Genomic DNA, 20,905 nt, shown 5'->3' with positions numbered 1-20,905 from the left:
CTGCCGGTATAATCTTTTCCCTTGTGTAACTTGGTATAGATACTGTAGATATACTTGTTGCGTCTCATACGCCCTGGTGAGGTGGGATTGGGGAACGTCTCTGGTTACTTCTAAGATTATTACGTTTCTGAGAATGCTTTCTCTAGGCTAGTCACACTGTTAGCATCACACATTCACCAAAATTGCTCAGGCCGCTAACCGTGCTTTGCATGTCTAGGTTAGCGAGGTGTCAGGGTTTCTCTTTATTACTTGCGGAGGAGTTACGGGAAAACCCTAGGTCAAAGACCAGCCAGTTGGTCCAGACTTCCACCCTCCTAAGGGGTGAGTCATCCCTATTGAATAGCATAAGGTTTGTATGATTGTCAGAACAAATGAAAAATTTAGAAGTAATTTGTACTTTTAAATATAGAACTTACCCGCTGGTTATATAAAAGAGCTGAAGTCCCTGACGCCAGGGCAGAAATTCAAATCTCGCGCTATCGAAGATACGCCAGGTGTACCAACCGCACCCTAGCGGTAGAACAGGTGGAACTACACACCAACTCCAGTTCTTCTCTCTGCCGTCATAGCTGGCTGACATATAGAAGTTCGCTCTCGTGTTTTACTCTCTTGGGAAGTTTTTTGGTGATGTACAACGTTCTTTTTTGAGTTTAAGCTATCGTTGATTAATTTCCCTTGGTTCTTATCTTGAAATCTTTTTGTTTGAGATTTTCTTTATTGTTTTTTCCCTTACTTTTTGGTTGTCGGTCTCTCACGTTAGCTTTAAAATGGCCGACTCCTCCCCTGCTCAGCGTAGGTGTGTTAGTGAGGGTTGTCGTACCCGACTTCCTAAAGGATCTATTGATCCTCATTCTATTTGTGTAAAATGTAGGGGTAAATTTTGTTCATTAGATGATAGGTGTAATGAGTGTCTTTCCTTAACTGATGATGATTTTGTTACTTTCGATCGTTATGTTAGGAGACTAGAGAGAGATAGAGTTAGGCGTAGTTCTTCCCGATCTGTGGATAGAGCCTTACCTAATTTACCTGTTCCTAATCCTGTTCCTTCCCCTGTGGTGGTAGATCAGGAACCTACTATGAAAGACATGTTTACTGCTATTTTGTCTCTTGGTGAGAAAGTTGAGTCCTTAGCAGCCGATAGAAATACTATATTTTCCGAGTTAAAGGTATTGAAAAACCGTGAGCCTATCGGAACTGTGGAAAGTATTTCAGTGTCTGATGTGGTACCGAAGAATCGTGACTCTCTCGGTGTTGTGACAAGTGTTGATAATGTGTCTAGTGTTGCGGAGGGTGCGTCGGCACGATCTTGTCGTTCACCTAGCCTAAGACCTCTTTCGAGCTCTCGAACCCATGGGAGAAGTAATGTCGAACGGCTTAAGGGAACGAGAAGCGTCATCAATTGTGCAGACGTCCCCTCGAACGTTCCTGTTGCCGTAGCTCAGGTCGTTCACCCTCATCGTAGGAAAGGTGAGGTTCATGCGTTATCCCCGTCTTCCGATGAAGGGTCGGGGAGTGAGATCTGGCGTTGAGCGTCAAGACCGCTTAAACGGACGCATGATGTTTCACAACGTCGGGAATCGCCTGTGCGTCCAGGATGTAGTTCGTGGGGTTCACCGGAACGTTTCCGTTCTCCCAGCGCTTGCACTCCGGCCAAATGTACAGATCACCGTGTTCGTGTGGATATGATTCCTTCCGATTCGGACCTTGTTACTATTCATGCACCCCCTCTTCCATCGGATTGGCTTTCTTCCCCCGAAATGCGTGGTGACGTTGGTGCGAATCTTCCTTCTAGGAGTTCTGTTGATCCGAAATGGTCTGCGCTTATGTCTATGAAGGAACAACTCTCGTCGTTGATGGATTCTTATCAACCAGGTGTTGGCGTTATGTCTGGGCGTTCGATGTCAGACCAGTTATCGCACAGGCGTTCGATGGTCTCTGGTCTTGACGAGTTATCACTTAGGCGGTCTCCCAGTCATAGTGTTCAACGCCAGGTTGATTTTGATGAGTCGCGTCAGAGAGTTTTGGTTGACCAGTTTTCGTATTCTGGTCGCGGGGAAGAACATCGGCGTCGACAAGTGGACGAGACGCGTCAACGATTTGAAGTAGTGGATCGTCCGCGTCAACAACTTTTGGACGCTTCGCGTCAAAACATTGATTCGCAGCGTCGACATCCTGACTACTTTGATCGTTCGCGTCAACAGTCTTCGGACTTTACGCGACCTCTCGGCGATCTTCGACAGTTACCTTCTGATTTCAAGCGTTCTTCTGTTCAACAGCAGTCGGATTCGAAGCGATCTAGGCAGTTGTTGGTTGAGGATGATCGTCTACACGTCCGTGTTTCGCATCAATCTACTTCTACTTCTCCCCATCAGATTGACGCAGATGTTGGCCTTGACAGGCAGTCCCATCCAGACGTTGTTCCTTCGGTTCAGGCTGCGGCTGTTGCTGCACTGCCAGAAGACGAGCCTGAGGAAAAGTCGGATGAGGATGATCCTATTGAGGAAGTCTCTGAGAATGAGGAGGAGAAGCATTATCAGCATGCGGTGGATCTTCGCAAGTTTATGCTTATTCTGACTGGAATTTTCCCGGATTCATTTACTCCTGTGGCCCCTCGTTCTCCGCCTTCTGAATTCATCTTAGGTAAAGCTACCAAGGTTCCAGTTTATACCAAGATGGTTCTTTCTCGATCCTCTAAGCGGGCCTTGAAATTAATAGGTTCTTGGTTGGACTCCAAGAAATCTTTTGGCAAGACGGCCTTTGCCTTTCCTCCCGCTAGGTTAGCCTCTAAATCTAGTGTGTGGTACGAGACTGGTGAAGTGTTGGGCTTGAGTTTTCCTTCGTCTGCCCAAGGGGATTTTTCAAGTTTGGTAGATGCTTCTCGTCGTCTTGCCTTAAGGAAAACGAAGATTTGGTGGTCCATTCCAGAGTTCGACCATTTGCTTAAAGGTCTGTTCAGGGCCTTCAAAGTTTTTAATTTCTTGGACTGGGCTTTGGGGGCTTTTGAGTAAGAGGGTCTCTGATATGTCGGAAACGGACACTAGTGGTTTGGTTCATTTGATGTCCTGCTTGGACAAAGGTGTGAGGGATGGCTCCAACGAACTTGCTGCCTTGTTTACAGCTGGAATTCTCAAGAAAAGGGCCACGATGTGCTCTTTTCTCTCTGCAGGAGTGTCTCCCTACCAGAAAACGGGCCTTCTTTTCGCACCTTTGTCTAATACCTTATTTCCGCAGGAATTGGTAGGCGAGGTGGCTACTGCCCTCACGCAGAAGGCCACACATGACTTAGTTACTCATTCGACTAGGAAAGTTTTGCCTCCGTCATTCTCCTCTCGTAAACCTAAGGAATCTTCTTCTGGGTTTCGACCTCAGTCATTTCATGGGAAGTCCTCTGGAAGAGGCTCTTTTAAACCAGAAGGAAGGAAGCCTAGAGGCAGAGGGGGCAAGTCCGGCCGAGGTAAAGTCTGACTGCCCTTTCCTTCAGACAGCAGTGGGTGCCAGGTTGACTCACTTCTCGGAGACTTGGGAGAGGAATGGAGCGGACCCCTGGTCCGTCCAGGTGTTAAAGGAAGGCTACAAGATCCCCTTCCTGGCCAATCCTCCTTTAGTCACAGATCCAGTGGATCTTTTGCCCAAATACAGAGAGGGTCCCAAGAAGCAAGCCATGCTTCTGCAGAAGTCTCTTTTATTAGAGAAGCAAGCAATAGAGGAAGTGCAGGATGTTACGTCTCCGGGGTTTTACAACCGCCTTTTTCTAGTACCCAAGAGTTCCGGGGGTGGAGACCGGTTCTGGACGTAAGTGTGCTAAATGGTTACGTCCAGAACTCGACGTTTATTATGGAGACTCAGAAAACAGTTCTGGCAGCTGTGAGGAAGGACGATTGGATGGTCTCTATAGATCTTCAGGATGCCTATTTCCACCTTCCGATTCATCCCAGCTGCAGACGTTATCTGAGGTTCATGGACGGAAACAAGGTCTTCCAGTTCAGGGCTCTTTGTTTCGGACTCTGCACGGCTCCTCTATTGTTCACCAAGATCATGCTGAACGTGGCAAGCATGCTGCATTCGAGGGGAATCAGGGCCTCTCTGTATCTGGACGATTGGCTGATAAGAGCCTCCTCAGCCGATTATTGTTTGAAGGACCTCAAGATGACTTTGGATCTCTCCAGAGAACTGGGTCTCCTGGTGAGCTCGGAAAAATCACAACTAAAAGTCCAAACGTTCCTGAAGAGAGATCTTTGCTCCGTCAAAAATTGGATGAGCCTTCTGGGGACTCTCTCGTCGTTAGAGAAGTTCGTGACCCTGGGGAGGTTGTACTTGCGTCCTCTTCAGTTTCATCTCAACCGCCATTGGAAGAAAGGGGACAGCCTCGACAGGGATTGCATTCCCATCTCGGCTTCCATCAAGTCTCATCTTCAATGGTGGGACAACGAGCCCAGACTGAAAGAAGGCTTGTCTTTACTTCAGAGGAACCCAGACCTCGTGTTGTGTTCCGACGCCTCCAATTCGGGGTGGGGAGCCACTCTAGAGAAGCAGGAGCTTTCGGGGACTTGGACGGTGGAGCAAACCTCTCTCCACATCAATCAAAAGGAGCTTTTAGCTATTCATCTGGCTCTCATCGGCTTCGAAAAGCAGATCAGGGGCAAGGTGGTCCAAGTCAATGCACGACAGCTCTGGCCTATATTGTGAAACAAGGCGGGACCCACTCTTGGCCTCTGTACGAGATTGCAAGACTGCTTCTCGTCTGGGCGGAGGAAAGGAAGGTGACTCTTTTGACGCGGTTCATCCAGGGGGTCAACAATGTGAGCGCAGACAGACTCAGCAGGAAAGGTCAGGTTCTCTCCACAGAATGGATTCTGCACCCGGACATCTGCAAGAGTCTGTGGCGATTATGGGGTCGACCTCTCGTGGATCTCTTTGCCACCGCGAAGACCAAACGGCTAGAGTGTTACTGCTCTCCGGTTCCAGACCCCGAAGCTTTGCACATAGACGCTTTTCTGATGAACTGGTCACACATGGAGGTTTATGCTTTCCCTCCGTTCAAGATCCTTTACAAAGTGATTCAGAAGTTCATTTCACACGAGGAGACCAGAATGACACTGATAGCTCCGTTCTGGCCGTCAAGGAGCTGGTTTTCAGAGGTACTGGAATGGATGGTGGATGTTCCGAGAAGCCTTCCCATGAGACCCGATCTTCTCAGACAACATCACTTGGCCCGAAATCATCAAAACCTCCGAGCTCTACGTCTGACTGCCTTCAGACTATCGAAAAACTCGCTAGAGCTAGAGGATTTTCGAAGAAGGCAGCCAAGGCAATTGCAAGGGCAAGAAGGTCTTCAACCATCAAGGTGTATCAGTCCAAGTGGGAGTTGTTCAGGGAGTGGTGTAGAACTAACGCGATTTCCTCTTCCAGTACCTCGCTTTCTCAAATAGCAGATTTTTTCTTGGACCTTAAAGTTAAGCATAACTTCTCGTCATCTACTATTAAAGGTTACAGGAGTATGTTGGCGACGGTTTTTCGACACAGGAACCTAGACCTTTCTAATAATAAAGATCTACGAGATTTACTTAGGTCTTTTGATACGACCAAGAAGATTCAAACAGCTCCCATCGCCTGGAATTTGGATGTTGTCCTTAAATTTCTCATGAGTGACAGATTTGAGCCTTTACACTCGGCTTCATTTAAGGACTTAACCTTGAAAACCCTTTTTCTGGTTACCCTCGCCACTGCGAAATGAGTTAGTGAAGTACACGCTTTAAGCAGGAACATTGGTTTTCGGAATGGGAAAGCCATTTGTTCTTTGCAACTGTGGTTCCTGGCCAAGAACGAAAACCCTTCTCGGCCATGGCCCAAATCCTTCGAGATTTCTAGCCTTTCTGATTTGGCTGGCGGTGAATTGGAAAGGGTTCTCTGTCCAGTTAGAGCGCTACGGCTTTATGTGGACAGGACTAAGAATCTGAGAGGTAACTCAGACGTTCTGTGGTGTGCAGTCCGGAAACCCTCGATGCCCATGTCTAAGAATGCCTTGTCTTTTTTCGTTAGATTGTTGATTTGAGAAGCTCATGCTCAGTGTGATGAGTCGGATCAGAGGCTCCTCAAAGTCAAGACACATGAAGTCAGAGCGGTAGCGACTTCAGTGGCCTTTAAACAGAACCGTTCTCTGCAAAGTCTGATGGATACAACATTTTGGAGAAGTAAGTCTGTTTTTGCATCCCATTATTTGAAGAATGTTCAGACTCGCTATGAGGACTTTTTTACGTTGGGTCCGTTTATAGCGGCAAATGCGATAGTAGGTGAATGATCTACCACTACGTCCCCTTTTTTCCTAATACCCGTTTTCTATCTCTTGGAACTCGTTTGTTATGGTTGTTTGTGGAGATTGGGCGTCAGTCTTCCGCAATCTTTGATTTGGCTAGGTGGTCAATTTGTTCCTTGAGTGCACCCGGAACAAGGGTATTGGTTGAGGTTCTGTCATGTTATAGGTGGTTGTACCGTTTGACAGCTCCTAGAGATTTTCAGCCCGAGTGGATTACTGGATCTCTTGAGGATAGCGGACGAAATGAGGCAGAGTATCATTGCTGTCAGCTTCCTTATCAGGTGAGAACTGCTTAAGTTTATTGTATGTAACCCTTAAGTGAATTTTCTATATGTAGCTGTCTCTGACCCGCCACCAAGGGGTGTCAATCAGCTCTTTTATATAACCAGCGGGTAAGTTCTATATTTAAAAATGATATTTTCATAATAAAATAAATTTTTGAATATACTTACCCGCTGGTTATATAAATTTAACACCCACCCTCCTCCCCTCTAGAGACTACCTATGGTATGGCGATGAGGCATGGAAGAACTGGAGTTGGTGTGTAGTTCCACCTGTTCTACCGCTAGGGTGCGGTTGGTACACCTGGCGTATCTTCGATAGCGCGAGATTTGAATTTCTGCCCTGGCGTCAGGGACTTCAGCTCTTTTATATAACCAGCGGGTAAGTATATTCAAAAATTTATTTTATTATGAAAATATCATTTTTCTTAAGCTGGAGCTTTTTATACAAATTGGCCCACCATCACCTATCCCCCGAGAAGTCCTGCCTGCCATAAAAAGTTACCAGACTACACAGGTGTGTGTGTGTGTGTGCTGGGTGGCCGGCTACTCCGGCTACCCCTCCTTCCCCCTCTCCCGCTAACTAGTGGTAGTGTAGTTCCACCTCGCTAAAAGTTGTCTGGCTAGTTTCATCTTCGCTGAAACGATAATCCATATCAAATAGCATCAGGTCTGTATACGTTAGGAAAAATACAAATTATTTCTAAATTTGTCTTATGAAACGAATTGATTTGTATGAGAAGTTCTCCTTGGAAATGAAATAATCCTAGAAATTAAATATTCATGTGATTATAGTTTTGTTACCAGCATACAGTAATTATTTTGAAACATTGCTACTGGTTACATGGATCAGGAACTGTAGTTCCAAGTGGGGAATATATAGTAGTATGTGGACCTCGAAAATATGAGTCTTCATATTCTGAGTCTTAATACCTAATTTTGATAACGTGAAGATAAATCATAAATGACCCATTTGATTATTCATTAGCTCTAACTGCATGTAAAAAATTGTTAAACATGCCAAGTAAAAAGCTTATGATCACTAATTGATAGGTTCATTTCAGGGAATGTCCATGGGATATACACCAACCACTTGCATAGCTAATTGAAAAAAGGTAAGGTTTTTGTCAAATTACAAGCTTTTTTATTTTTATTTTTTCCAAGTGATGACACTGTTTCATACCTCTGAATTACCATGAGTGACAGATCCACCAAGACCTCTGATCATATTGCATTTTTGGGAATTTTCTTTACTGGAAACTGTGTTTTTAAAATTATTTTCCTTGCAGGAGTGTGTTGCAGATACTAAAGGTCATGGGATAGAGCACTTTGTTCTTTTGCAGCTGGACCATTTGGTTATAGGTATGTGTTCTACTTGCTTGATTGGTTGGTTTTACTTATGTTGGCACTTAACCCTTTTACCCCCAGGCTCTTTGGAAATTTCCAACCCTTAACCCCCAAGGGGTTATTTTTCCCCAGCACATTTTGCAGTATATTTTTTTTAAAATTGCTTTAACAGCCTTAATTTTTGTCATAGAGAGGTCAGGTTGGTCTCATTCTCTTGGAAAAGGCCTGAATTTTCTCAAAAAATTATCAAAAATATGAAAAAAAAAATTTTTATAGCATTTTTTTGCAAGGACGTACCAGTACATCCATGGGGGTAAAGGGATGAGTTTTGTGAAACGTACCAGTACGTCCTTTGGGGGTAAAAGGGTTAAAGTGGAAGAACCTTCCCAAAAGCACCAGCGCAGAATATTTGCTCTGTTGGCTGTCAGGTTGAATTAAAATACCCTTTTACTCAAATGGGTAAGATATTTTTGCCACCTTTGCATCTGGTATCAATCTGGATAGAGACAATCTTTAACTTAAACTGCTTATGAAAACATATAATGAAGGTTTCTTTTACATATACCTAGTTTTGATTTGCATGCTTTATCAAGGTATTAATCTTTGCTAGACTTAAGTCTGGGGTTATCAAACACCGCATGTATGTTGAAAATCCCAGACGCCATAAAAATTGGTATTCAGTTACCTGTATAACCAACTACAGGAAAACGTTTATATAAGTAAGAATAGTGTTTTGATAGAAAAGCCAGTGTCCACTATCACACAAGGGCTTGATAATGCACTTTAATAATAGCATCACTTATTAACTCTCTCCTGTTGAATGATAGCATCTTATATGCTGTATTTCTTCTCTTCAGTTAAGGTGCTTTTTCAATTATGAGAGGATGATTGTTCACTTGAAATACCTTGAAGCATAGTCATTGATAAAGAAAGTAGGGTGCTACTATAGTGTGATTCCTACCATCAGGATTCTACCATAGTGTGATTCCTACCCTATTTTTCGGGTATGAGGTGATTCCTACCAAAGAAGGATAGATAAAACATACTTCTTGACACTATTTTAATCTATTTTATTTTATAAAATATGCTGAAAAATTCATAAAACGCCCTTTAGATTAGGTTAGGTAAAATGGTCATTTTGTTTACACTGTTTTCTTGTTTAGTTGGTTTGGTAACGCTTAATTGAGGTGTTACTCTTGTAATAGCACCTTGGAAGGGGTGAGTCATCCCTATTAAATAGCGTAAGATCGGTATGAGTGTCAGAACAAATGAGAAATTTAGAAGTATTGTGTATTTTTCTTAACCTGGAGCTTTTTGTACAAATTGGCCCGCCATCACCTATCCCCCAAGAAGTCCTGCCTGCAATAAAAAGTTACCAGACTACACAGGTGTGCTGGTTGGCCGGCTACTCCTCCTACCCCCTCTCCTGCTAACTAGCGGTAGGGTAGTTCCACCTCGCTAAAAGTCTTATGGCTAGTTTCATCTTCGCTGAAATGATGATCCATATTAAATAGCATCAGGTTTCTATACGTTAGGAAATACAAATTATTTCTAAATTTGTCATATGAAACGAATGAATTTGTATGAGAAGTTCTCCTTGGAAATTAATATTCTTAGAAATTAAGTATTCATGTGATTATAGTTTTGTTACCAGCATACAGTAATTAGTTTGAAACATTGCTACTGGTTACATGGATCAGGAACTGTAGTTCCAAGTGGGGAATGCATAGTAGTAAGGGGACCTCAAAAGTATGAGTCTTCATATTCTGTCTTAATACCTAATTTTGATAATGTGATGATAAATCATAAATGACCCACTTGATTATTCATTAGCTCTAACTGCATTTAAAAAATTGTTAAACATGCCAAGTAAAAAGCTTATGATCACTAATTGATTGGTTCATTTCAGGGAATGTCCATGGGATGTGCAACAACCAGTTGCATAGCTAATTGAAAAAAGGTAATGTTTTTGTCAAATTACAAGCTTTTTTTTATTTTTTCTTAAAGTGATGACACTGTTTCATACTTCATGAATTACCATGAGTGACAGATCCACCAAGACCTCTGATCATATTGCATTATTGAGAATTCTTTTTACTGAAAATTGTGTTTTTAGAATGATTTTCCTTGCAGGGGTGTGTTGCAGATACTAAAGGTCATGGGATAGAGCACTTTGTTCTTTTGCAGCTGGACCATTTGGTTATAGGTATGTGTTTTACTCGCTTGATTGGTTGGTTTTACTTATGGTGGCACTTAACCCTTTTACCCCCAGGCTCTTTGGAAATTTCCAACCCTTAACCCCCAAGGGGTTATTTTTTCCCCAGCACATTTTGCAGTTTATTTTTTTTTAAATTGCTTTAACAGCCTTAATTTTTGTCATAGAGAGGTCAGGTTGGTCTCATTTTCTTGGAAAATGCCTGAATTTTCTCAAAAAATTATCAAAAATATGAAAAAAAAATTTTTTTATAGCATTTTTTTGCAAGGACGTACTGGTACGTTCATGGGGGTAAAGGGATGGCTTTTGTGAAACGTAACAGTACGTCCTTTGGGGGTAAAAGGGTTAAAGTGTAAGAGCCTTCCCAAAAGCACCAGCACAGAACATTTGCTGTGTTGGCTGTCAGGGGGAATTAAAATACCTTTATACTCAAATGGGCAAGATTCTTTTTGCCACCTTTGCATCTGGTGTCAATGTGGATAGAGACAATCTTTAACATTAATTGCTTATGAAAACATAAAAAAGGTTTCTTTTACATTTACCTAGTTTTGATTTGCATGCTTTATCAAGGTATTAATCTTTGCTAGATCTAGAGTCTTGGGTTATATAAAAACTGGATGAATGTTGAAAATTGCTGACACCATAAAATTGGTATTCAGTTACTTGCATAACCAACTACAGAAAAACATTTATATAAGTAAGAATAGTGTTTTGATAGGAAAGCCACTGGCCACTGTCACACAAGGGCTTGATAATTCACTCTAATAATAGCATCACTTATTAACTCTCTCCTGTTGAATGATAGCATCTTATATGCTGTATTTCTTCTCTTCAGTTAAGGTGCTTTCTCAATTATGAGAGGATAGTTGTTCACTTGAAATACCTTGAAGCATAGTCATTGATAAAGAAAATAGGGTGCTACTATAGTGTGATTCCTACCATCAGGATTCTACTATTGTGTGATTCCTACCCTATTTTTCGGGTATGAGGCGATTCCTACCAAAGGAGGATAGATAAAACATATTTTTTGACACTATTTTAATCTATTCTATTCTATAGAATATGCTGAAAAATCCCTAAAACACAGTTTTCAATATTAATCTTACCCGATAATCATGTAGCTGTCAACTCTGTTGCCGACAGAAATCTACGGTCGGGATACGCCAGCGATCGCTATACAGGTGGGGGTGAACACCACAGCGCCATCTGTGGTCAGGTACTCCAGTACTTCTTGTCAACACCACCTCAATTTTTCCTCTGTCGTGCCTCCGGCTAGACCTACATGGATACGCTGTTGATTCTGGAGTTATTGCTCACGATTTGGTGATGTATTTGCTCTAGAGTTTAGCCTTCGCTATTCAGGAAGCTATATCATTAGCTTAGCAAGTTTTTGGAATTAATTTGATTTAATTTTTGATTTAATTTTGGTACGAAGAGAGTATGAACTCTCTTTCACTTTTAAATGGCCGACCCTTCCCTTAGACGGAAGTGTTGGTGTCGAAGTGAGTATAGTCTCTCTTAATTTTGCTTAACAAGGTTATAGATTTATTTTATATCTCTCCGCCTTTTATAGGCCTCTTTGATTAACTTCCTTTTATTATAAACTTATTAAAATTAATTTTTATATTTGTTTATATTCGACCTTTCCTAATAGTAGGCGGTCTTTTCTTGGAACCGAAGTTAATTAACATTGAGCCCGTCATTTCGTTTTTACCTGTTAACATATTATGCTATTTTAATGTTTTTGAAAGAATTTCTTTGATAGTCTTGTACTGTTTTCAAAGTTGAACTAACGTTTTGTTTTGTCTCTGCAGTTGTTGACGTTCAGAACGTTCAACTTGCGCTCTATCGTTACGATAGAGAGAGAGAGTCTATCACGGTGTCACGTTGCAGTAAGAGTAAACCGATTCTAGCGTTTTGTTCATTCTTTCTTAGCTTAAATGGTTTTAATTCTAATAAAGGAACTTTTTATTTGGGAAATCTTTCAGTTTTTTTCCTTTAACAATAATTTGTTTTAACGATATATATAATTGGGCTCTTCTCTCAGGTGCTAAGTCAAGAGAGAGAGAGATAGAGACGGAGGGAGAGAGAGGAGGATAAACGTTTCGTTCAAGCGGGTAACGTTGTTATCGTTTTTGCTCTTCTCCCTAGTCTCTTTAGGGGAAGAAGGTAAACGTTTCTAGAGTTTTATTCTTGTTCTCAGGCTTTATGCGGTGAGAGATTTTAAACGTAGTTTATTTGATCTAGTGTTTAGTCTCTTTTCCAGCCACTGAATTATTTATCTTTCATTATGTTTTTCTGTTACATTGTAATACTGTTTTCGCAATTACTAACTTTTAATGAAGGATAGAATTGCGTGTTTCAGGTACAAACCACTTAAAGTTTCGAGTTCAGTGAAATAAGTGCAAACAGAAAATCAAAAGTGATAAAGTGATAAGCGCAAAGTGTTACAGTGTTGCGTTCGAGGGTTCGTCTGTTCGTGCCAGTTGTTCGCCTAGTCTGGGACCTCTTACAAGCTCCCAAGCCCAGGGGAGAAGTAATGTCGAAGGACTTATGGGTTCAGCAGGCCTTGATCGACGAACAGATGTTTCCCTCCGTGGTTTCGGGTGTTACCAACTCACGTAGCCGACGTGATCACCCCACCCACACAAAGACGAGAGAGCCCTTTTATTCCTCGTCTGCGGAAGAGGTTTCTCGCAGAAACCATGGACCAAATCTTGCAGCTTTTAAGTGCAAGTCGGTCCCTTCCGCGCAAGTCCAACTCCTAGGTGGTGCCATTAGCACTGGGTCAGTTCGGACTTGCTGCAGTACGACAACTGCACACCTCCCAGAGAGGCAAGGTGGTATCGCAACAGACAGTAACTCCGTCTGTTGCCGCACCAGCTGTTTTAGACCCTCAGTTTCAACGGACAGTAGCTCCGTTTGTTGTTGTCTTTCTTAAACTCTAGTGGTCTATGCTGCTGACAATGCAGTCTCAGCTTGCGGTGTTGATGCAGGAGTTTCAGGCAGAGAAGGTTAGCACACCTCCTCCTGCGAGCGCTCATGAGGCAGCCGCCTCAACTCCACCTCTGCGCAGTCCACCCTGCCAGACGTATGATGTTGAGGTTCCTCAACCTACCTCCACGCGTGAGCTGCCGCATTGGGAGTTGCCAGATACCAGCGCTGTGCAGCAACCTCCACTTTCCTTGAGGCAGGAGCCTCTTGCTATGCGGCAACCTCCTCAACACTTGAGGCAGGAGCCTTATGCTTTGCAGCAACCTCCTCTACCCTTGAGGCAGGAGCTTCATGTGTTGCGACAACCTCCTCCATCCTCGAGGCAGCAACCTCTTGCGTTGCGGCAACCTCCACCATCCTTGAGGCAGCAACCTCAACTCTTGCGGCAGCCACCTCCACTCTTGAGGCAAGAACCTCAACTCTTGAGGCAAGAGCCTCAACTCTTGAGGCAAGAGCCTCAACTCTTGAGGAACCTCATGCTATGAGGCAGCCGCCTCAACGCATGCAGCAACCCTATTCTTCACAGCATGAGCCTCTCTCTGCGCAGCTACCTCCTCAACCCTTGAGGCAGACGCAACTCTTGAGGCAGGAACCTCACAGGAGCCTCTTGCTATGCGGCATCCTCCTCAAACCATGAGGCAGGAGCCTCATGCTATGCGGCATCCTCCTCAACCCATGAGGCAGGAGCCTCATGCTATGCGACATCCTCCTCTACCCATGAGGCAGCCTCATGCTATGCGGCATCCTCCTCAACCCATGAGGCAGGAGCCTCATGCTATGCGGCATCCTCCTCAACCCATGAGGCAGGAGTCTCATGCTATGAGGAGCCTCATGCTATGCGGCATCCTCCTCAAATCATGAGGCAGGAGCCTCATGCTATGCGGCAACCGCCTCAACCCATGAGGCAGGAGCCTCATACTATGCGGCATCCTCCTCAACGCATGCGGCATAAGCCTCATCCCTTGCAGCTTGAGCCTCATCCCATGCAGCATGAGTCTCATACCATGCAGCATGAGCCTCATCCCATGCAGCATGAGTCTCATACCATGCAGCATGAGCCTCATCCCATGCAGCATGAGCCTCATCCCATGCAGCATAAGCCGCACGCCATGCAACATGCTCTGCTTACCTTACAGCATGCTCTACATACAGCATGCTCTGCATACAGCATGCTCTGCATACAGCATGCTCTGCATACCTTACCGCATGCTTCTCAGTCACACATCTTTGGTTGTTGCCAACTCACTAGACTGTCAAGCAGTTTCATAACGTTGCCTTCTAGTCTGCTGCTTTTGCACCAGTGAAACCCTCACTGAGAGAACTTAGCTTTTCTCGGATATGGTTCCTGTAGATGAGAAAGTGCTATTCTCCCTCCTTCTGATTTTCCCTTGAGGACTCTGTCATTTGGAGAGGAGCCTTTAGCTGCTTAGCCTCCTATGGACTTTTATTTAAGCATAGCATGCTTCCAGGGAGGGTAATGGTTCCACTTCAGTCGCTAACCCCGTCTGTTACCACACCTGCTCCCATAGACCCTGAGCTGTGTTGCAAGACATGCAGTCCAAGCTTAGTCCTTGTTAGAGGATTTTTTGTTTACGGAGTCAGTGTGTCACTGGGAAGACGTTCAACAACCAGCAGAAGTGACTTGTTGTGACGCAGTGCGGCAACCTCAGCAACCCGATAAGGAGTTGTCTGTACGACCCAGACAGTCTAGACAGCTTCGGGTTGTCACTGTACTTCCTCGCTTCCCCATGGTTGACAGTTCACAGACTGTGCAGCAGTACCATGATCTTGTGTTCGGCTCCGTCAGACGACTAGCTTTTAAGAGCTCCCACAAGTCGTCGCTGTCTGGAGATTCTCAGATGGACTATGGATCTGACCAAGGAACTGGGCCTCCTGGTCAATTTTGAGGAGTCCCAGCTCGTCCCATCCCAGACCATTGTCTACCTGGGTATGGATCTTCAGAGTCGAGCTTTTCGGGCTTTTCCGTCGGCCCCAAAGATATACTAAGCCCTAGATTGCATCCAGAGCATGCTGAGAAGGAACCGATGCTCAGTCAGGTAGTGGATGAGTCTAACAGGGACACTTTCATCGCTGGCCCTGTTCATCGAGTTAGGGAGACCCCACCTCCCCCCCTTCAGTATCATCTAGCGGCTCACTGGATAAAGGACATGACGCTAGAGACGATCTCAGTTCCTGTTTCCGAAGAGAGGAGGTCTACTCTCACGTGGTGAAAGAACAGCTTTCTTCTCAAGGAAGTCTACCTTTGGCTGTTCAGAAACCCGACCGCCGTCTCTTCTCTGACGCATTAGACACGGGCTGGGGTGCGACTTTGGACGGACAGGAATGCTCGGGAACATGGAATCAGGAGCCAAGGACACTTCACATCTATTGCAAGGAGCTGTTGGCGGTTCATCTGGCCTTGATAAACTTCAAGTCCCTCCAGCTTAACAAGGTGGTGGAGGTGGACTCTGACAACACCACAGCCTTGGCTTACATCTCCAAGCAGGGAGGGACTCATTCGTGGAAGTTGTTCTAGATCGCAAGGGACCTCCTCATCTGGTTAAAAGATCGAAAGCTCACGCTGGTAACGAGGTTCATTCAGGGCGATATGAATGTCATGGCAGATCGCCTTAGCCGGAAGGGTCAGGTCATCCCCACAGAGTGGACCCTTCACAAGAATGTTTGCAGCAGACTTTGGGCCCTGTGGGGTCAGCCAACCATAGATCTGTTCGCTACCTCGATAACCTAGAGGCTCCCGTTGTATTGTTCTCCGATTCCAGACCCAGCAGCAGTTCACGTGGATGCTTTTCTGCTGGATTGGTCCCATCTCGACCTGTATGCATTCCCGCCGTTCAAGATTGTCAACAGGGTACTTCAGAAGTTCGCCTCTCGCAAAGGGACACGGCTGACGTTGGTTGGCTCCGCTCTGGCCCGCGAGAGAATGGTTCATAGAGGTACTGCAATGGCTGGTCGACATTCCCAGGACTCTTCCTCTAGGAGTGGACCTTCTACGTCTACCTCACGTAAAGAAGGTACATCCTAACCTCCACGCTCTTCGTCTGACTGCCTTCAGACATTCGAAAGACTCTCAAGAGCTAGGGGCTTTTCGAAGGAGGCAGCCAGAGCGATTGCCAGAGCAAGGAGGACATCCACTCTCAGAGTCTATCAGTCTAAAGGGGAAGTCTTCCGAAGCTGGTACAAGGCCAATGCAGTTTCCTCATCCAGTACCACTGTAACCCAGATTGCTGACTTCCTGTTACATCTAAGGAACGTAAGATCCCTTTCAGCTCCTACGATTAAGGGTTACAGAAGTATGTTGGCAGCGGTTTTCCGCCACAGAGGCTTGGATCTTTCCACCAACAAAGATCTACAGGACCTCCTTAGGTCTTTTAAGACCTCAAAGGAACGTCGGTTGTCCACTCCAGGCTGGAATCTAGACGTGGTCCTAAGGTTCCTTATGTCATCAAGATTTGAACCTCTCCAATCAGCCTCTTTTAAGGACCTCGCATTAAAAACTCTTTTCTTCGTGTGCTTGACAACAGCTAAAAGAGTAAGTGAGATCCACGCCTTCAGCAGGAACATAGTTTTCACATCTGAAACGGCTACATGTTCCTTGCAGCTCGGTTTTTTGCTAAAACGAGCTTCCTTCACGTCCTTGGCCTAAGTCGTTCGAGATCCCAAGCCTGTCCAACTTGGTGGGGGACGAACTGGAGAGAGTACTTTGCCCAGTTAGAGCTCTTAGGTACTATCTAAAAAGGTCATAACCTTTACGAGGACAATCAGAAGCCTTATGGTGTGCTATCAAGAAGCCTTCTCTTCCAAGGTCTAAGAACTCAGTTTCTTACCTATTCAGGCTCCTGATTAGGGAAGCACATTCTCATCTGAAGGAAGAAGACCTTGCTTTGCTGAAGGTAAGGACACATGAAGTGAGAGCTGTGGCTACTTCAGTGGCCCTCAAACAGAACCGTTCTCTGCAGAGTGTTATGGATGCAACCTATTGGAGAAGCAAGTCAGTGTTCGCATCATTCTATCTCAAAGATGTCCAGTCTCTTTACGAGAACTGCTACACCCTGGGACCATTCGTAGCAACGAATGCAGTAGTAGGCGGGGGCTCAGCCACTACATTCCCATAATCCCATAACCTTTTTAACCTTTCTCTTGAATACTTTTTATGGGTTGTACGGTCGGCTAAGAAGCCTTCCACATCCTTGTTGATTTGGGGGGTGGTCAATTCTTTCTTGAGAAGCGCCGAGGTTAAAGGTTGTGATGAGGTCCTTTAGTATGGGTTGCAGCCCTTTATACTTCAGCACCTAAGAGTCGTTCAGCATCCTAAGAGGACCGCTACGCTCAGTAAGAAAGACGTACTTAATAAAGGCAGAGTAATGGTTCAAGTCGTCTTCCTTACCAGGTACTTATTTATTTTATGTTATTTTTGAATAACTAATAAAATAAAATACGGGATACTTAGCTTCTTTGTTAACATGTATGCTGGTCTCCACCCACCACCCTGGGTGTGAATCAGCTACATGATTATCGGGTAAGATTAATATTGAAAAATGTTATTTTCATTAGTAAAATAAATTTTTGAATATACTTACCCGATAATCATGATTTAATTGACCCACCCTTCCTCCCCATAGAGAACCAGTGGAACGAGGAAAAAATTGAGGTGGTGTTGACAAGAAGTACTGGAGTACCTGACCACAGATGGCGCTGTGGTGTTCACCCCCACCTGTATAGCGATCGCTGGCGTATCCCGACCGTAGATTTCTGTCGGCAACAGAGTTGACAGCTACATGATTATCGGGTAAGTATATTCAAAAATTTATTTTACTAATGAAAATAACATTTTCGTATGGTTAGGTAAAATGGTCATTTTGTTTACACCGTTTGCTTGTTTAGTTGGTTTGGAAACGCTTAATTGAGGTGTTACTCTTGTAAGAATAACACCTTGGAAGGGGAATATTACATTATTTGGTTGTTTGATTGGTAGGAATCACCCTATAGTAGAATTGAATCCCCATATTGAGGTAGGAACAGAAAATGAGGATAAGAATATTGCTATATTAACATTATTCAGTCTCTCAGGTAAATTATTGTAAGGTTGTCTTTTACTAGATTATTTTGAGGTGTATTGTATTAGCAAATTAAATCCTTGTGTACATTCTAGTAAATTGAAAAAGAAAATAGGGATCTGAATGAAAGTTTGATTTGTTTTTATTTTTGCTTAAGACTAAATTGGGTTTATTGGAATAATTGTGATTGCAACTATCTTGTAAATTTATTTACATGATGGAAGCTCATTTGCTACTTATGAGTTGATGATATCACCCAAAACCACATTTTCTGAGAATTAGGACAGTGTAGAAGTTGTCAATTTTTGATCTTGGGGAATAATAAGCTTCATCTGTTGTTGATAAAGGGGGAGGGTGGGCTGTGGCACCCTAGCAGTACCAGCCGAACTTGGTTGAGTCCCTTGTCAGGCTAGGAGAAACGTAGTGAGGAAAGGTCCCCTTTTTTTTTATTTGTTTGATGTTGGCTACCCCTCCAAATTTGGGGGAAGTGCCTTGGTATGTGTGTATGATTAATAGTTTACATTTTCCAGATAGTATTACTGATGACAACCAGCATTCATCTTTGAATTAGTCTTTTCCTGAGGAGCTGGATGTATATCGAGTTTGGAATGAATGCTGTGTTCTCCATAGACTACAACATGATCCCAAATAGGTAAGAACTAGCTGAATGTGTAGAATTTCGTCTTGTTAGCAAACATCGTATACATATTACATCTACTTAAATGCTTCGCATTCCTATGGTGTAATCAGAATATGAAATATTGATATGCTAATTATATTTTTCTCTTAAGTGTTTGACTTTTACAGGTAAAAAACTTTTAACCCAAATAAAATAGAATAAATATAATCTGTATTTACTTTTCCTGGAATAAATATTCAAGTACTCAATGGTTTTAATAAGTTTGATTTTGAATATAGGTTAAAAAAGTTAGTTGTGCTAGAACCTTTAATAGTTTCAAGTACTCAATGGTTTTAATAAGTTTGATTTTGAATATAGGTTAAAAGTTAGTTGATTGTGCTAGAATCTTTAATGGTTTCCTAAAGAGTTTCTTAGGATGCCAGAAAACTTTAAATCAATCAATCAATCATTTAAAAAGTTTTTAATGGGAAACAAGTACTGTATTTTATATTAGCAGCACTACTGACTGTGGAAATAGTTGGAAAAATATTTCTGAATTACTTGACCTAATTTTTCAGCTTGTGGAAAGTTCTTAGGCCAACATATATTTTTACTTAATGGAAAATTGAAAATACCGTTAGATCATGGATGGTTCATATAGGTGAAAGCAAGCCACAGGACCTGAGTGAGGGTAAGTAGCCATGCAATTTCAAAATTCTCTCGTTGAAAAGATACTCTTGGAAGTAGTATATAATGCCCTGAAAAATGTTAAAGAATTAACATATTGTCATTAATCTAACAACTAAGGACACTCCAAAACGAAACCATTGTTGTCTAGTCTTGGATAGTGCCATAACCTTCATACCATGGTCTTCCACTGTCTTGTGTTAGAGTTCTCTTGCTTGAGGGTACACTCAGGCACACTATTCTATCTGATTTCTCTTCCTCTTGTTTTGTTAAAGTTTTTATAGTTTATATAGGAAAGATTTATTTTCATGTTACTCTTCTTAAAATATTTTATTTTTCCTTGTTTCCTTTCCTCACTGGGCTATTTTCCCTGTTGGTGCCCCTGGGCTTATAGCATTCTGCTTTTCCAACTAGGGTTGTAGCTTAGCAAGTAATAATAATAATAATAATGATAATGATTAGTATAAAACTCCCCGAAAAATGTTGAATTTAGGGATTTTGACGAAGGGAAAATCTATTTCTGGGCTCAACCTGTGTTGCTCCGTAAAGGGCTCCTTAAAGCACCATTTCAAAGGTATAAATACTGCTAAATATACCAGAGAAAAAAGTTGCATGGAATGCTAGGAATATATCCAGCTCCCTCACCTCTAAAGGGTGTCTGTATTAAAACTGGGGCGAGTGATACCACTACCAGAGGTCCCTTTCCAATTAGACTTCTCCCTCCTCGAAATCCCCCGTTACTACGAGGTGTTGCTCACTACAGCTACTGCCCCCCCCCCCCCCCAACACCACCACTACCTAACCTTCTCCCATCATTCCTTGTTAGCACCCGTGAACGTTCGGACGTGTTTTTCGTAGCTCTGTGTTATTTTGAAGATGTCAAACGTTTTGGAGATCCATGCTCCCAAATTGAGTATTATATTTGTCTGTTTGGGATTTCTAGGTAGCGACACACGTTCATTCAATAACCTTGTTGGCTTTTATCTCAGCCGCTTTGTTGACGCTCCCTTACGAGTTTGTATGCGGTCTTTTGATTTTGTCATTAGTCTAACAACTAATCTTTCTCAAATTAGTGCATGGTGCAAATTATGGGACGTGAAGTTGAACCTAAACCTACTCAAAGTATGATTGTACAGTACTGTAAATAGGTCGAGGTCAGTGGCTCCTCAACACTAAGATCTTGGCATTGACAATGTCTTTAACTATACTGTATATAATTCTTTGAAAAATTCTAGGTGTGGTTCTTGATTGTAAAAGTATGGGACTTTAGTTCAACAAGTACATGTGGTGTTTCTTCATTTGCCCAAAAAATTAGTTTAAGAAAGTCATAAGCATTTTAGTGATTACACTGTCCTTGGGAAATGTTTTAATTCT

The 20,905-nt window shown here is 43.1% G+C and overlaps 1 long non-coding RNA gene across 2 annotated transcripts in view; it reads left to right on the top strand.

The window, feature by feature from the left end:
- The window catches only part of LOC137636126 (uncharacterized), a 50,724-nt gene extending 31,189 nt beyond the window's left edge, over window positions 1-19,535 (top strand). For both annotated transcript variants that reach the window (XR_011042951.1, XR_011042950.1), the window contains 5 exons: window positions 7,884-7,956; window positions 9,851-9,901; window positions 10,075-10,147; window positions 18,756-18,877; window positions 19,423-19,535. This is a non-coding gene — a long non-coding RNA (uncharacterized lncRNA). The remainder of the gene's footprint in view (window positions 1-7,883; window positions 7,957-9,850; window positions 9,902-10,074; window positions 10,148-18,755; window positions 18,878-19,422) is intronic.
- The last annotated feature ends 1,370 nt before the right edge of the window (window positions 19,536-20,905 follow it).

Source organism: Palaemon carinicauda, unplaced genomic scaffold (assembly GCF_036898095.1).
Source record: "Palaemon carinicauda isolate YSFRI2023 unplaced genomic scaffold, ASM3689809v2 scaffold235, whole genome shotgun sequence".
Lineage (NCBI taxonomy): Eukaryota > Metazoa > Arthropoda > Malacostraca > Decapoda > Palaemonidae > Palaemon > Palaemon carinicauda.
The sequence above is the reverse complement of the archived record's forward strand: the minus strand, read 5'-3'. Positions and strand labels throughout refer to the sequence as shown.